Source organism: Marmota marmota, unplaced genomic scaffold (genome assembly GCF_001458135.2).
Source record: "Marmota marmota marmota unplaced genomic scaffold, marMar, whole genome shotgun sequence".
Taxonomy (NCBI): Eukaryota; Metazoa; Chordata; class Mammalia; order Rodentia; family Sciuridae; genus Marmota; species Marmota marmota.
Window position 1 is genome coordinate 4186274 of NW_026000142.1, and position 18904 is coordinate 4205177.

Genomic DNA, 18904 nt, shown 5'->3' on the forward strand with positions numbered 1-18904 from the left:
CCCCTGCCGAGCAGGCGCCGCGGGCCAAGGGCCGCCCGAGACGGTCCCCTGAGAGCCACCGGAGGAGCAGCTCACCTGAGAGACGGAGCCCCGGCTCGCCGGTGTGCAGAGGTAGCGAGCCCAATCCTCCTGTCCTCCCGGGCTGCGTCTCCCCGATGGTGTCCTCCGTGGAAACTTCAGCCTCTCCGGGCTTCTCTTTGCTAGTGCATTATTGAAGGTGTGAAAGTGGCTTTGGGAATCTCACCCCCCTGCGGTCGCTGCGGGGCTTGGAGGAGCGAACTGAAAAGCAACTTTTATTTGACCCTCATGTCGCCCCTCAGATTTTATCTTCCATCACTCGCCTGCGTCGAAAGGTTTTTCAGTTTAAGAGCTGATTAGTTCTCTCTCCCGTGTGTGTGCTGTTTGTAACCGGGTAAGGAAGAGCTGGGCGAAACACTTAAAACACGCACATAAACTCTCCAACTGCGGATAAGGTGGCTGGTAGTTGTAATCTCGGCAGTCTCTTTGTGCTTTCCTATGAAGTTCCTAACGTGACTGTAACTACCAGGATATATGTGAGAGTGTGGGTTTGTGTGTGTAAAATGTGCCTGTAACTATCGAGACACACACACGCGTATATACATACATATGTGTATATATACATATGGATATGTGTATATACTTATTCCATTTCCGGAGAAGTAGTGGCGTTATAAGGCTGTGTAAAGAAGACAGTTTGGGCTGTGCAATTGTATAGGTTTTTTTTTTTTTTTCTTTGCAATCTCTCTCCTCTACTTTATATAGTCATGCATCAGAGCACAACTGCCCCTTGAAACGGTTTATGCCAAACTCATAGTTTTCACGATAAATTTCTAAAAACCTGTTTGTGGAATGTGTTCACCTTTTCTGTTCATTTTTAAGTACACTTAACAGTTCAGTTGAGCTGTGTAAAGATCTCAAGTTTCTTTTTTGTTAGATGTCAGAGGTAATGATGAGCTAGTGGATGTTGTGGGCTTCCCATAATGTTTTCTGTTTTGGTTTTGTTTTGTTTATGTCTAGGGACGAAGTGCATGATCTAGTTGAGTCCTGGGGGAGAAAAAGATAAGCCAAAACAGGGACTTAAAGCCCATAAGGGAGAGTGAAGTAGCTAATATTATTAGGCACCAGTTAAGGGCTACAGTTGCTGCTGCTGCTGCTGCATTGTGGAGGGAAGGGATCATACTGAGTGGAAAAATCTCTGCTTGGAGGGGAAACACTGTCAAGTTCTGTGCAATGTTTATGTGGTATGTGGAATTTTTAAAATGGAGTTTTCTTGATGAAAGTGTTAGTGTTAGAAAAGCGATTTTGTTATGATAGATCAGTTTTGGTGTTTTTAGTTTTAATATTTCAGACCTGTATAATTTGCATGTTGCCAAGGCACTTGTTTTCAGACCACTTGATGGTGAGCCCCAGTGTAGGATGTAGTGCAATGGGATAAGTACATGAGCTCCAAGGAATACATCCTGTAATCTGTATGCACCAGGAGGAATTTGCTCCCCCACTCCTCCCCCAGGTCAAGCCAGCTGCTGCAGAAACTGACATCCTCCAGCAAATCCTGAATGAATGAATGAAAACAACGTGATCTCCCTAATAATGACCACAACTGAACACACATCTTTGGCTGTATTTTATAGAAAAGACCACCATTTTCCAACAGATTAATGCCATATGCAACTCCTTTGCACATTTTCTAGATCTGTATTAAATGAGAGGTAGTAGAAAGAAAGAAAAGAAGGCAGTTAAATACATTTTTCGTGATTTAGCTTTAACAATGCATAAATTGAGTTTTGGGATTTTCTTTTAGGGACTAATGTAAAAAGCATAAAATAATGTTACAGATTGTGTACAGAGGATTTGGGGGCCAGAGTAAGAGAAGTTTTGGCAATTCCTGCAACATTCTAATGGCCATCTAGTATCTCCTTTCCTTTTGTTGATAAACAGTAACATATTACAACAGATAATAGTACAACTTGTTTTTCTGCATCCTTCAAAAGCCCTAATGGTTTAGGAAATTACATGCCCCATCATCAAGAAGTTTTAATGAAACTTGTGATCAAGCTTAAACGCTCCCCTTTGTTGTAGCATGGTACATCCAAGTTTAATGCAATTTTAATGCAATCATGATGAAAACACTTTTCTGAGTCTGGTTGGGCACTAGACAGATTTGCAGTGTCAAAGCTTGTGCTGGGAATTGAAAGGCTTTCTCTGCTAGAGATGTTTTTCTGCTGTTCTTAACACCAGGTGGTTTTGTCAGCTTCTTCCATTGAAGTGATTTTGAATGCAGGCTCCTGTGTCCTTAGTTCCTTGATTATATTACCTCTATGTTACTTGTCCACATCCTGCCTTGTTTCTACCTATATTAAAACTACACAAGTATTCTATCCTATTTAGCCATTTAAAATCCATGTTATGAGTTGATATAATTTTCAACACTCATTTTCTTTTGAATTCTGCAAGATTCTGACTTCAGTAGATTTTAGCCTCTGCTGGTCAGGGTTCTTGCCGCTGCCACTACTGCTGCAGACACTGACATCACTATACTGCATGAATGAAAAACAACAACGTGCTCCATTTCTTCCTCTCTCTCGACCCCCTTCCTTTTCTGTACATTTCACAGTGTGTGTGTTTGATAGTAGTATTGCACTGTGCTTTGAAGCTACATTTAAAAATATTAAGTAAATGGTGGCTTAGGGGATATGTATTTCCTATAGAGTCATATTGTTTATAGAAACCTTCCAAGTGCTGTGGGCATTTGGATTAGAAACGACAACTGAGCTTTCATTATTTTGTGCATTTTATCTGGAGTGATGGTTATGGAAGAAAAATAGAGGCTTTACAGAGTTTTCTCTACTTCTTTTACCAAAAAGAAATTATGAAACAACATAATCTCTAAACACATTATGTCATTATTTTTCTCTTAAACATTTGTAGTATACCTATTTATAGGGTTAAGGCTAGACTGGTAGAGAATTGATATTCAGATTATTTCACAAAGCTGAGGAAAAGCTGACATCTATAAATAGGAGCAACGATAATATCATGTTAATTATAAAACCCAGCAAAAAGATTAATTTTCTTTAGTTACATGGCATAGTCCTAGATAGCTTAAATGGGTATCATAACAGAAGATGCATAAATTGGCAAAGATCTTGCTCTATCTAGAAGACATGGAGTTTTACAAATTGAAACTGTTTTGTTTATGCTCATGGATCATCCTCAATTTGTTTGTATTTTTTCTTTCTTTTGTATTATTAAAACTACAAGGTTTGTTATTTATGTTCATTTCTGTACTTCTGCCATTAACAAAATGTCACCCTCCCCCTTGTTTGGTTCTGAAGGGTCTTGAAGTGGTGAATGACAAGCTGCTGAATGCGTCTTCAGACTCCCTGTGATGTGTTTGTAATAGATGTAAAATCATAAAGTATTATGCAAATAGTTATTTTTTGTAATGGTAATACATAAAGTCTACCTTTGAGATAAATAGAACAGCTCAAATGAGACTACAGCAGAATGTTAATGTTAAAATTAATGATCTTTAAAAGCATTAGTAACAACCAAAAGAAAATATAATAAAGTTGCCTCTTTCTGAAACCTCATTGAGCAAAACCCATGGATTTAAACACAGAAGAAATCCAATTTTACTGTGTGAGATAGTAAGTAGCAAGTACAGATCCTCTTGTGGTTTTTTAGTAAAGATTGAGTATTGGGATGAATTATAAATTCTGAAGTATGTAAAAACAGTTGCATCAGAGAACCTCAGATTGGAGAATATTGCATATTTCAGATGCATTGAATCTAGTAACAAAAATATGAAAAAACTTGAAACTTACATAGCTCCTCCTGTGAAAAATAGCATGTGTTGGTTTCTGATTTAACATATCAGATTTATTTTGACCTAATACTCTATAGAGTGAAATTTGATTAGAATTTTTCATAATACCTTGAAAACCTCATTGTTTATACATACAGAAATTATGGTTTTATTTTCAAAGATAATGTAAAGCCAAGCCAGTATATAATGGTGACTGTGTGCCATGTATGTATGTCTTTGTGTTTTAATTAGTCCACTTTCAGTTTTTTATCCTTTTCATTAAATCCCTCTTTTTCAGTCATTTTTATGCTGGGCTCAGTTGTGTAATGCAAACATTTTTTAGTGATTTTTTCCTCTCTTTAGAGATAGTCATATTCTCTTCTTGTAAAGTTTATTCTTAGACTGATATTCTTGGATATTAAAGTCTCTCCTCCCCCTTTTAAGATGAGGTTTTAAAATAGTATTTAAAGGAAAATTTTTCAAAGCTTTGCTGTATTAGAGTGGAAATATGTGTAAATTTTAGCTTTTTCTATAATAACAGATTTCAAATACTGATTTTGGGGAAAGGTTTTCAGCCTCTGAGAACTATGCTAAATAGCAACAATAGTCATTATTTATGGATCTAATTCTTCCCATTACTTAATTCATGGTGCATAAAATTTCCAGATCAATAAGTGAATAGCCAAATAGACAAGTGAATTTATCAATATACTATGTTATGTTTAAATATTGTATTCCTCTATTACTCTAAGCATATTGAATACTGAATGTCTGTGGTGTATAAAAGCACCTTAATTTTTAACTAGATATAGGATTGTGTGTGTGTGTGTGTGTGTGTGTGTAACTGAAAATCATTTCATTAATTTTAGTACTTTTTACACAACATACTTCACTCACTGTAGTGTACATTTCTGCAAAGACCTATTGCAAATTAGCATTTGTATACTGGGATAATGTTGAAGTATAATGATATCTTTGCAATTTTGATCTTATTTGTGATAATGTATACTTCATGTGAATAAGAAAACAAGGGAGTAATTGGTCCCTTTGCCATGAATAAAATGGAAATAAATGACAGTGTTCAACAGATAGGCAAGAGTTTTCCTTAAGTTTGAAATTTAAATCCTAAATGCCTATTTTACCAAACTGTTAGCATGGAGCTAATAATCTGCCTAAGAGTATATGCTAAAAACTTTATTTTTCTTAATTTTAGTTTGATCTTTTCTCCAGAACTTAGAATTCCCAGATACCACCCAAATAGGCTTTTCTACAGTAGCTGTCCTGAGTCTTGTTAGTCTTTTGTTTTCAGTATATAATTTTGTGCTCTTACTAATAAATGTCTAAGAACAAATCATTGACACTCTTTTCTGTCCTGTACACTATTTAATTATTTTGACAAGAGGCTGACCTTATTTGTGTATTCTGATATCTAACTGGTTTGCCAAAAGCAAGCAGAAGAAAGAGAACACTACTCATCTCTAGGTATAGAAAGTCTGGGGAACTGATGAAGTACCAGAAGCCACCTGTCTTTCCCGTATTTACCCTTCTTCTGGATCCCTGAAAATGACTGTGACTTCACTCATCATCCAGCTATTCTTTGTTTTGCAAAACAAAGTATAATGGATTATCAGTAATTCTGAAAAATCTAAGGATTTTACTTATGAACAAATTCTAGAAAAGTACTCTTCTAGTATTTCATTTTACAAGGAACAGACATGACATTACTGTGTGAGCACTGCTGTTTACTTCAAGGGAGTGTTGTTGAGGCAAATACCAGGAGGAGGCAAATTCATGAATACCTCAAGCACTTTCCCCTATCTTAAGCTGTCTTTGGTTGTAGGTAAGAAGCAAAAAAACAAAAACAACAACAACAAAAAAACCCAAACCAAAAAAAACAAAACAAAAAAATTTGAGTGCTAAATATATACCAAGCAGTGCATACTCTCATTCAGCAATAAAATAGATTTATAATTCAGATTCTGGATTCAGTGTTCATTCTATGAAACTGTACTGTTGTACCTAACTAAAAAATTCTGGTGTTGATGATCAGCTGAGCTTTTAGACCTTAAAAAATGACAAATGGATGGATTTTCTTTTGTTTCCATGGTACTATTATGCTGCACTGGATATGCTTTGACATTTTCAGAATGTCTAAAAATGTGAAACATTGTTTGGTGAATGTAAACTAGAATATGGAAGGATTGGCTATTTTTCTCATTTGTTTCTTACATAAAGAGAAAATGAGCATGTGTGCATATGTACATGCTTTTTCCTGAGGGCTCAATGTGAACTTGATTGTGTCTGGCCCCGCTTATAGGTAACCAGAATCTGTGCTGTCTTTGAATATAGTGAGCAGAAGAACTTTTCTCCTTTAGTAAATAAAAGTTATATTTATGATAAACTCATGTCAGGAATCACTAAACATTACTAGTCACAAGTGATTATCTTTGTGCCCAGAGCTGAGTTGATTCAACCTTCCTAAGAAATGATGGTTACTTATGCATATTGTGGGTTTGAACTTTATACAACATAATCAAATGTCATCCTAGTGCACCTTAATAATGACTTGCCAAAAATAAGGATGAGTTAAACCAATGAAGCCCGTGATTGTGTGGCAAGATTAGTGTCCAGGATTGTCTGCCAAGCTATTAGAATTGTGAAGAAATCCACCAATCACCTAGATGTGTTTCATAACAAAATAGTAAAAACTGCTATAACTTGCTGCTGAATATTACTGAAAACTGAATACCTATTAACAGTAATAGTTCCTTATTTTTTCTAGTATGTCCATTAGAAAAGTTTTGTAAATAGTCCATTTGCTGATTTTGCCTTTTATATTATTGAAAAGTTATCGATATGCTGCCAAAGAAAACAGTTCTGCTTTTCTTGAGCAGAATCAAAAAGATATAAATGAACTCTTTGTGGTTTAATTAGCTTTATTAATATCTATTGTATACCTGATAAAATGAGTACTTTAGTGGTATTGAATATTGTATGACTGGTTATTGACTAACTAGAATTGTGCTATAACTGATTCTGAAATTTTATTTTGGAGATTATTCGTTTTTTCCAATGAAGGTAGAATGAAAAAAGTGACTACATTATTCCTTGATAATATGACTTGGCTTTTTTTTTTCCTCTAGAATTAATGACCAAATCAAAGTCCAAAGTAATTATTTTCCAAATGGTTCCATGAAAGTGTCTTAGAACAGAAAGGTATACTGAAAAATACTAGATTTGGAGTTAAGAGACCTGGGTTCTACTTTCAGTTTTAACCTTTGACTTTGAACAAGTCACTGACTCTTTGCATCTTATTTTATCTTTTAAATAAAGTTAGGTGGGTAGGAATAGTTAAGATTTGGGCTGGGTAAGGAAAAGATTATTGGTGAAATGAAAAGAAATTTTATTATACTTGATGATTCTTAATAAAATTAGTTATTGAACTTTTATGTCATTTACTAACCTTCATTAGAACTCACCATAGGGTTGCTTTTATTAACCTCTTCATAGAGGAAGAAATAAGGTCCTTAAAGTTAAGTAATCTTGGCTAAAAGACAGGCAGTATACACAGAGGGTACAGAGTGCCTTGTGAATGCTAAGGCCCGACTTCTAGATAGCTGAAGTTTTCTTTTGGAATCTGTTTAGTTATGGGGCAGGAAAGCATACACAGTGGGTAACTTCACTGCCTTTTCAGTGAAGACATAGGCTAAAAATAGCTTTGGAGACTTGGGTGAAGAAAGCTAAATAGAACTATACTTTAGGGACCATGGAATTAAAATAGCTGTGTGTGTCTCCAGTAATTGAGGCCCCAGGTATGCATATAAGAATGGCATAGCATATGAAACCTTACTGTGTCATTAATAGACATTCTTCCCTTTGTCCTTAAAGGACATACCACCTTATTAACTTATCAGTTTATCATTAATTAAAAAACTAAAAAATTTATTTCGTATAACCCTAAAATTTGTGTGGAGTTTGTAAACCTTGAAAAAAGATCTGCCTATTTATAATAAAGTATCATAAGTTTCCATTCACCTCCAGGAATATGATTATTTTTGTCATCTATTGATATTTATTTATTTATTTATTTATTGAGATGGGAGTCTCATGATGTTGTCCAGGCTGGTCTAAAACTCCTGTACCCAAATGATTTTTTTCACCTCAGCCTCCTGAGTTCTGGGACTTACAGATGTGTGCCACTTTACCTGGCTCACCCTTAATATTTCAGTGATATTTAAAATAGTATCTTTTATATAGCTCTGCCATAGCAAAGTAAGGCATACTACCTTAAAAAACAGTTTGATTTATATCTAATTAACTCTTTTCTAGGTTTGCTGATGTAATATAGAAAATAAATTTTAATCTCAATTTTTTTCATAAAAATATTTGGGCATTTTTTGTGAGTGTTGTTTGTGCTTACTATTAAGCTAGTCTGAATGTGGAAATGAGACCCTTCATAAATAACATTAGAAAATGTATTTTTATTAAGAAATTTAAAATCATTTTATTTAGAGTCTATGTGGTAGTTAAAGTTTCTCATGACATTTCTTCTATAATTATTTTTACTTGTTAAATATATTGGTCTGTTTACAAGTTGAATTGGTTAAGTAATATTGGTATCTTAGAAGATAATAAAAACTAGTAGAAGTTAGTTTTTGCTCAGGATTGCATCAGGTCTAGCCACACAAATTATTCTATTCTCATGTAAATCTGTGAAATGAGCCTTACATGAAGATATAAAAAGATGGTACAAAAAGATCATAATAAAATATGGGCTTGTTTATATATTTGCTGGTGGTATATAAACAAAATATATTCATAGTATCTTTTAAAGTTATGTGACAACATTGTTTCTTCTAAAGTAATTTTGGGTTATTTGATAGTTTCACCCCTAGAAAGTATCAACTGTACTTTTCCTGATTCTAGTCAAATCCTTTAAGGGTCTAGTACTTACTAAATGGCGCTAACAAATATTAATAAACACAGTTTATTATAGTATTGTGAAATTGGGGATTTAAACTGAGAAATTAGGATTTTGAAAAAAAAACCTAAATATTCTGCAACATTTTGATCAGATAGCTTATTAAAAAAACTTATTTTGAAATTGTTTTAATACATTTTATGCCAGAAACAACCCATTATTAAAAACACCTTATTCGATTGACCACATTTGCTTACTTTTTATCTTTTTGGATAACATATATCCATATGCTATGTTCAAGTAAGCCTTTTAGTATAGCTTAAATTCCAGTGATAACTTCAGTCAAGTAATGTTTCCGCCAGGTATTGTACTTGTTGACAATACCCTGGTTAGTAAAGCAAAGGGATTTTCCACCTCTTTAATATTTATTAAACCCCTACCACATGCCGTTTGACTTTTAAAACATACTTTGTGCAAGTGGAGTGCTCACATTTGTATGGTTAATCATTAAAATTCTGCCTTAGTTTGATTCAGTATTCTCTCTGAGCTTTAGAGAATCATTTGTGAATTATTATGGTTTTATGCTTACCTCTCTGAGTTAACTTGAGCTTTTTGGTTTTCTATTTTAAAGTTGCCACCCTGTATGTGTATACGTATGTATATATATATATATATTTTTTTTTTCTTTTATTAAATCTTAGAATAGCTTCATTCTATGGCTTCTATATTACATGTAGAATATTTTTGTATATATTCTGTTGTGTTTGGCTTAGGATGATGTCACTGACCCTTCTGTCTCTGAACACATATACATACCCACTGCTATAGAAGTCTGAACTGTATTGTTCAATGTGGTTTCTTATGTAGTAATATTGCATAGTAAAACTTAGTGATGTTCTGAGAGGCTGTTGAAATGTGTAGGGCTTGGCTCTGGCTGAATATCTGTTATCACTACGTTAGAATGGAAAGTAGTAAGTATATCATGTGTTATATTACCATTTACTTGATAGCTTAGCATAGTGACTTATTTTACCCTATTATAATCAGAGTTTACCTATATTTATTTTTGTCCACTTTTAGTTTTTAAAGAAATACTAGTATTATAACATTTAGCATTACTATTTGATTTAATCTTTTGGACAGTGCCATATTTTATTTTGTACTATGCCAAGTGATCAAATAATTAACATCTTTGTGCCAATATTTCTATTTAAAGGAAGAAATGTTACACTTAAATCTTATGATAAAAGAAGTAGATGTTAGATGAATCATATTTTGTGTGTCTTTTTTCTTTCTTTTTTTTTTTTAATGTTGCACTTGGAACATGGAAAAGAAGTTTCTGGCCCTTGAATATAACCATATAAGAAGTCATTTTAAATTGTACATAGGAATTTTAGGAAATAGGAACAAGTAGGAAAAGTAATGATATAAATTATTATTGTTTTATTTATTTAAAAATATTATTCACTTCTTAAAATTCCTCAAAATGTTTGAGAAAGTAATATTATAGTACAGTCATGGAATCTTTGAATACTTGACCCACTGTATTATTCTGTAGTTAATACAACTGTTTGAAAGGCCTTGGAAGTTTAGTTATGACTTTCATTTACGTTAAACTCATCTATTGTTTTTATAATTCTGTTCAAGATAATTTGGGTAGATGTGTTTGCTTCATCTAATGACACGTGTCATTTTTAGCATTTAGCATCTGTCATACAGTTTCTAGTACTTATATTATCCTGCAGTAAATATTTGTTTAAATCCTTACATAGGGTTTATATAGCGGTTTCTCCTTGAGATATATATGTATGTGTGTGTGGGGTGGGGATTTAGGTGTTTACACTTGTGTGTAAATACACACACACACACATGGAAAGAGCACAAGTTTGTACATACTGTATTTAAATCACTCAACAGTGATTGTTAGGTCATGCTGTCCTATAAATATGTGACAGAGGTTGAAATTAATGGATTATACTTATATCACCCATTTTCTAGAATGCTTAGTCATTTATATAACTAATGGCTTTTTATCTTTGTTTAGGGCCTGTCTTTCAGTGTTAGTGTACAAGCTTCTAAAAGCACCAGTTTAGACCTTTGTATAGTACAGGTTCTTTTGCTGATGGAGATGGGCTGGGTCAAAGATAAATTATGTCAGAATAGTCCACATTTTTAAAGATGGAAGATAGATTTCTGCACAAAGAGTGTCTAAGTTACATTTAGAATTCTGTCAAGTGAATTTTGGCCTGGTGAAGCTCCATGGAATCAGCTTCTTAATATAATTAGAGTAACTCAAATCATTCCCAAAATTTGATGGGCTTTTGAATTTAGACGTTTTTATAGTTTCTCCTAAAGGTCATGATTATATTATACTAAGCTTGTAAAGAGAATGTGAATTACATATTCCCTTTGTACCTTATTATAATGTAAAATTTAAACTGTAATGCAAATTTCAGGGTGACTATTTGCTTTACACAATGCCTATCTTTGGTACAAATAAAATAATTCAATTTCCCAGAATGTTATTTACCAAAACTTTTTAAGAAGTCAGTTATTCAAGGTTAAAGTTCAATCATCTCAGGTGATAAAAACATATTACTGAATATTGTAATTTGTCATTGCTGAATAAAATGTTCTGACATTTAGCAAATTAACAGTATCCTAAGAAGGTGTTAGAACTGAGCATAAATAAATGTTTTCCATTTCCTTTCTATGAGTTTTAGAATTCTAAACAAATTTGGAATTCAAATAACTTTTAAAAGGAAGAGGACTCATGTACTAAAGATTTTATGTCTCTGTGAAAAAAATATGTGATTATATTATACTAATATTATACTAATATAGTATATTATATTTATGTTAGATAAATATTCTGAGGCCTTTTCTGCAATATTTGTCCTTATTAAAAAAAAGAAGAAGAAGAAAAAGCATTGGTTGAGTTATAACTTTCTAGCAAACTGTTCCTAACCAGTTTTACAGAAGTATTCCTACCTTATGAAAAACTTTCACAAAACCCTGTACTCTTATGAAAATGTCAGGAAGACAAAGCAATAAGTAAGCATAATTAAACTCGATATAGTATTAATGCTGTGGATTGTGCTTTTATTTACAATTATATATTCCTAAGGCTGACTTTAACATATGAAGTTCCTGTATATCAATACACCTATAAGGCCAATTGATGTGTGTTCTCTTGTAGGTTCACTTTGTGTGTATGTGAGACAAAGAGAACTGAAGTTCACATTCCTTTCTCTGAAAACATGAATCACTGGCTCCTGATACTTTGTCTATAGAGGGAAGTAGTTCATGGACATCTTTTTGTAATACTTTTAAATAATTTTAATATACTGAGTGGTACTTAGGGATTTTGCTCACCTTATATAAGATAAAACCAATTGAATTCCAAGTAGACACAGTTTTGAAGGACTTCTTGTGATTATGGGAAAAATTACTATTTATAGTATTACAGTTATATTTCCTTCATGGAAGCATGTTGAATGCCAAATTCCTTGACAGAACCTTTTACTTAAAGGATATTTAGTAAGAAATAAGTTTGTTATGTGGTTTGGGGAAAAAATCAAGTCAGTTTAAATTTAAATATAAATTCCCTTTTTGGAATCATCTAACATAGTTTGATATGATGGTCTAGTTACCTATCGTTTAAACTTCTTAACAGATATGTAATTTTCTCAGTTGGGATTGACTTTGTAATTTTTAAGCACAATATTATGCTCAAAGTTAGAATTGAAACAAGCATTGAAAAGTGTAGTCACTGTATTTCTTCTGACCATGTTTATTCTCATAATTTTTACAACAAATTAAAACAAAATCCTTATATTCTATAAACTTACAGGTCTAAATATTTTAAAATGTCATAATAACTGACTTTGGATGTTTTATTCGTGCTTTTTATCTTGTTGGACTTGTGTTTCGCAGAGAATATATCATACTTCCTTAGTATGGGAATTCATGTTGAGCTTATATGGTTTGAAAAAGTGGCCTAGTGTATTTTTCTATGCTGAGAGAAGAAAACAAATAACTTATTAACAAATTTTACTCTGTATAAGTTTAAACTAGGATTCAGTATGAAAATGATTTCTTTAGTTTATTGCTGCTATGGACACCACCTAGGTTATAAGATATTCAGACCCAGAGCATCATTGTATTGAGTGAGTTCTTATTTCCTGCCACCATAATCCTTATTTTCTCTCTCCTTCCTCCCACCCCCCGCCTTTTTTTATTCATTTGACAAGTCATGGTATCTTCTATCTATTTAGAATTATCTCCTGAATCTGGGCCATCTCTTCCATGTTGTAATTATCACTTATTTCTTGGACTGTTGGAATTGATTCTTTTTCCATGCCATTAGTCTCCCATCTTTAAGTTAGCCATTTTATTGCTACAAGTAGTCTTTCTTTAGGAAAGAAAAAAAACCTGATTTTGATGAAAAATTTCTGTTGGTTCCTGGGCAATAAAGGGTAAATTCCAACATTTTTAGCTTGACATAAAAGACTTATCTTAATATCCTCCAGTGGGTATCGTGTCTTCTTCCAAACTGAACTTACTTTTTGTTAAAGGTACTGTTGACTTTTTTAGCTCTGTGCTTTGAATACATGTTCCCTATGAGGGATATCTGTTTCCAGTATGTAGACTTCTTTGCCTAAAAATCCCACAGTTGCTCTTTGCATACAACTTTCATTTATCATCCTTCTTTGTGAAAAACGTTCCAGGTATAGATAGTTGTTACTTCCTCTGAATATTCAAAGTATTATATTTACATCTTTATATTGTATAGCTATTTAAGGTACTTAAACTAAAATGTCAGCCTTTCAAGGGTAGAAATTCTGGTATAAGGATCTCACTGCCTGCCAAATATATTTCTCTACCTGAATGTTTTGATTACATTTTATCACTCTGCCTGAAATTTTACTAATTAAAGATTCTTTCAAGTTGACAATTATTATTTTTTAAGTACAGTTCTCTCTGAAAGGATACCCTTGAGACTATCTTCAAATGAATTAGTTCAGTTAGATTATTTTTCTTGTGATATTTAGCTGAGAATAATACCCAGAGAATAAGAGTTTTCTTTAAAGAGGGAGGAAATGGTATAAATCCTTTACCTGAGAAAAAGTGCTAGTTTTCAATAAAATTGAATGATGTGAGAATGCAGTACCTAATCTCCAAATGCCTCCTAATTCTAAAGCCTGAACTAACACTGAAATCTGTCAGTATGCAGGAGATACTCCATTAAGTTTGATTGTATGATCTTGGTGGAATGTATTTATTTGGATATAATTGGTTATCACCAACTAAAGATTTTATAACTACTTACTGATTAAAATTTTAAAAATCATCTTCAAAGTAGTTTGAAGATGTTTTAAGCAATAGCAGCCCTGTGCAAATAAGACCATGTGTACTTGGCAAGGACAAGAAATTTAGTGTCTTTGCTAGGTTGTCATGTTATTTTATATAAACATATTAATTGGGCACATGCTGTATGGAGAGTTCTGTATCACATGAACCTGCTCTAATTACCTGTTTGTGAAATATTTGAGCATAGAAACATGATTCTTTATATAAATGAGGACAATAGAATGAATTCAAATTTTTTTCACAGTGATTTTTTATGACCTCATAAAGATTGTTAAAGAGAAATATAGAGCTATTCTATTTGCAGCTCTTCCAGGAAATCTGCTTTTTAATAAAGAGGTCCAGAATATATACCTGGCAATTTTTAGTTTTGAATGGAGAGACTCAGTATGTAGTATCTATAAATTCAACAAGTTTATTGAGTAGATGTTGTATGTGTTATAGAAAAAACCTTGCTTTTGTTATAGACAAAAACCTTGCTTTTAAGGAGTCCTTCTTCTGGTAGCTAAGTCTTGCATTAATCATTAAATGAATAGTAAATGAATTTTTATTGGAAAATTTTTCTTTCCTATCATTCTTAAGTGAAACTAGAATAGTTAAAATATAGGTGGAAGGTGAGGCAGATAGAAGTGAATGATGGGACATTTCCATGAAAAATAAGTGAACTGCATTATTTATAATGCTCTGAACACATTGTTCAGTTCTTGTCCTATCTCAAACTACATAAAAAGAATTAAAAAATTAATTAGAGGTGAAGAGGTAGAGAAAGGGAAAAAATTGATTTGAGCCATCTTTTTTGTATAATTGGGTTGGTGTGGTTTTATTTTCCTCCCACATTGAAATAAGCCTGTAGTACATCTGGAGGTGATAGTGGTTTTTATTTTCAGTGTCCTAGCTCTTCTTAAATTATACACAGAACTGTAATCTGAGATTAATTCACTCATTTTGGGGGGCATTGAAGTTGAACAATGCTCTTTTATTATTTAAGGAAAATATTAAATAAAAATTAACTTAGTTATTAAAGGTGAACCCTGGGACTTTGACAGTGTCATTTTGATTGATGTACTGCTCAATCAATAAACTGTTCTTAACTAAGATTTTTATTTGGGGGTGGGGGTACTCGGGCTCTCGACCACTGAACCACATCCCCAGCCCTGTTTTATATTTTATTTAGAGACAGGTTCTCACTGTGTTGATTAGTCCCTTTGCTTTTGCTGAGGCTGGCTTTGAACTCAAAATCCTCCTATCTCAGCTTCCCTAGCTATTGGGATTACAGGCGTGTGCCACCGCGCCCAGCTTGACTAAGATTTTAATGGCCAGTTTTGTGGCAACTAAGGGAATAAAGTATGGTGCCATTCTAAAATATTTCATGACACTTTCCCCCTGCAATTTGTCATGCCATTAGTAGTCTTTCTTTATTTCTTCTTAAGTTGCTCTCAGTTCTGGGAATTGCTTCCTGGCAGTCTTATGTACAATATTTGTAGAATTGTTGGGATGGAAGGTGTTCTGTCTGTGTATGCACACACTGACTGGTGTTTTACCATGTTCTGTTTTACTCCCTGGTCTCTACAAAGGTGTCATTTGTATAAGACATTTTCCTTCAGGATGTTTCCTGCAGATTTTGGCCATTCAAACTTTAATGAAGCATTCAGTTTTGGGTAAACTACTGCTTCACAACTACATGTTTGATTCTTTAGTGTCAATATTTATGAAAGTAAATGCTAGAATAAACATCTGTTCTCTTATTTTTGAAACCTTCATTCTGTTCAGCCTGTTTATTCTGGGTTTACCCTAGAAAGGTGGTGTTAGTTGTGTATTTCCTAGTCAACAACATATTTACCTTTGCTGCATCTCAGGATAGAGTTTTTGGGGAAGTGCAGCTTGTAAGCTAGATTTAATTTACTAGATTATTTTTCATGAAGCATATGAGTGGATCCAGACAGATTTCTGTACAGAATTTTATCATTTTCCTCTCACTAGTAGATTAGCTTAACTGGCTATCATATCTTACTGAGTTAAGCAGTTACACTTTTCCTAAGCCTTTCTCCTAATCTCTTGTACATTTAACTATGGATTTAACTTTTCACCATATTACTAGGCTGTTCTGAGCTAATCTATAGTTATTAAATTCTTGAATGTTTTTATTTACAAATTATGTATTTTAAAATAAATTTATGATTCCATAAATTTTCAGTTATCATGAGAAGAGTATTCATTGTCTAGAGACTGATGTGCTTCTCTGTCATATTAAGTCATTTTTTATTCAAATAGAAGATAAGAAAGCTGATAATTTTCTATGAAGAATGTCACTTTTCATTTTGTTTTTCAGTCACAGAAACTGTAGTCATACAAATACCTAAATATCTCATTCTGCATGTCATAATTTGATTATCCTTTTGTAGTGATTCCATAATAGTCACAATCAGTTCTTTTAACCTTGAAAATAATTTAGGAACTCTTTTGTTCTTTACTAACATGTCCAATTGATGGTAGGTGGTGGGGTGAGAACCTGGTTATTCTCTCTGTTTTTTCAGAGGTGCTTTTAGGTGACCCCATTGCAAAGAAAAAGTCATCCTCAGTGCTTCTTTCCATGTTCTCTTTTTCTAATTGGCATTCTCTTCTAGCTCTTTAGTCTGCATTCCCACCATTTTCCATGATAAACGCTTTTCCCATAAAAAGGATCCTGTTAGTTCCTTCCAGGTTCTTGCTATAGGTTTCCATAGGATGCACTTTGGGCTTTGCTCTGTGATTATCAGCTTTGGAGTGAGAGAAAAGCAAGAATTCTATTAAGGTCATGAATGTAGATGCTTCAGTTTTAGTTTCTCCTGTACATTGGTCAGGAGCTGATGTTTTTAACTATGTTATCTAGGAAAAAAATATATCTCTAAGACTAGCCAACACAATGAAAATGTATTGAATATGAAAATTGCTTGTAGAGATACATACACAGAGATTGGTTCTTGAAGAAATCTGATATGTCACATTTAGTTTTCAGATATTCTGGAAGTCCATAGTCTTAAATTCAAATGTGCTGAGAGAAACTAATTCAATGTTTTTCTGTCCTTTTTTTTTTTTTTTCAGTTCAGTATTTGCCTTAGAGTTATTAAGCATGCTACTGCTCTCTTCTCCATCCACAGGTACCACCAATCCTTATGTTATTTTTTTCAAAGCTTTTTGTTGAAATATCTTCCTTGATAGATTCCTCAGGAAATACTAATAGGAACAGTATTACTGAGTTCATGCTAGTTTGTGTAGCAAGAACTCTAATAGTTTTTATCTATGGTCTTATTCTTCAGGGTCACTGAAGCCTTATTAAAATATGCTTGATGTGGGCTTCTCTGTATCATTTTCACTAGATATGTATTTTCTTTCAATATATGGTTTTAAGTTATCTTTTAAGAGAATTTGTTATAGTTTCTTTTTGTTTGTTGCTTTGGTCATCTTATTTAGGGACTCCTATTATATATATATATTGGACCTTCTATGTTACATATCAATTTTTTTTGAGGTCTTTTTACCACTTTGTTGTTGTTATTTTCTTTTAATTCTAACATTTGTTGTCCTTTCCATTTTCTAATTCTATTAAGGTATTATCCACTATGTTTATTGATTCTTGTTTTTCTTGTAGTCTTCATTCCTGAAATGTTTTTTATTTCTAAATCTTAGTTGTAAGATATCTCCCTTGCCTCCAAACATATCATTTCTGAGTTTTTCTAGTTTTGAGGTTTTTCATTATTTCTCTCTTAAAAAAAAAAAAAAAAGGTATTTAGCAGCCAGGTATGGTGGTGCATGCCTGTAATACCAGCTACTCAGGAGGTTGAGTCAGGAGAAACACAAGTTCAGAGCCAGCCACAGCAATTTAGTGAGGCTCTAAGCCACTTACTGAGATTCTTGCCTAAAAATAAAGAGGGCTGGGGATGTAGCTCAGTGGTCAAGTACCCCTGAGTTCAATCCCTTGCTCCAAAAAAAAAAAAAAATAATAATAATAAAATAAATAAAATAAAACTTTTTAGCTTGTTTTGAAATATTAGGTTACAGTCTTCATTTTAAATGAACACTTCTTTCTGGCATGCTTTCATAATTTATGGGACATTTATTTTTATTATTATTTTTAAAATTTCTTCTGCTCTTTTATTCTTTTAGTCCCCTACAATATAATTTTATGTGGGACTGATTTGCTGTTCTTCCCTGTTGCTCATATTTTAGATGAAATTAATTGCATTTTTAAGAAGAGGGGGATCATTTAGCATAGTGTCTCTGTTGCTTTTGCAAAGTACTCAAAATTTTTTTTTTTTTTTTTTTTTTTGCTTCTGCAGGCACCCTCCTCGACTCCTTTTCTCAACATTTTTGTTCAGTGTTCTCTTTCCTTTGCTTCTGTTATCTTTGTTCTACTCAATTTGGATTCAACTTCATAATTTCTCTTCTTTTGGACTCTTTATGTTGGAGGCACCTCTGCGTGTTAAGATTTGAGAGTATCTGAGACTATTGAGTTGGGGTACTGTTGCTTTCATATGCAAATTGGATTCTGTAGAACCTGCTGGTACTTTTCTTTCATACATTCACACTGACCCTTTACCTATTAGGGATTTTTGTTCTGTTGTTCAGAGATTCATCAGAAGACTGAATGCTTTCTTTCCTTTTGCTCTCAATACAGATGGTGATATTACAATGGTCCAATAATTTTTGATCCTTTGTCCTGACTTACTTATTAGTCTTTTGTTGGTCTGTTTTGTGACACTATTAAGTTGTATTGCCCATGAGTGTTTGGTTTGGCTCTCTTAATT

General features: G+C 33.1%; 1 protein-coding gene and 1 long non-coding RNA gene across 2 annotated transcripts in view; one reads left to right on the forward strand and one right to left on the reverse strand.

The window, feature by feature from the left end:
* Positions 1 to 594, reverse strand: part of LOC125611366 — a 22301-nt gene extending 21707 nt beyond the window's left edge. Inside the window, exon 1 of the long non-coding RNA XR_007341521.1 lies at positions 76 to 594. This is a non-coding gene — a long non-coding RNA (uncharacterized LOC125611366). The remainder of the gene's footprint in view (positions 1 to 75) is intronic.
* The window catches only part of Glcci1 (glucocorticoid induced 1), an 84784-nt gene continuing 66074 nt past the window's right edge, over positions 195 to 18904 (forward strand). Inside the window, exon 1 of the mRNA XM_048785986.1 lies at positions 195 to 217. The gene's annotated coding sequence lies outside the window, so the exon portion shown is untranslated. The remainder of the gene's footprint in view (positions 218 to 18904) is intronic.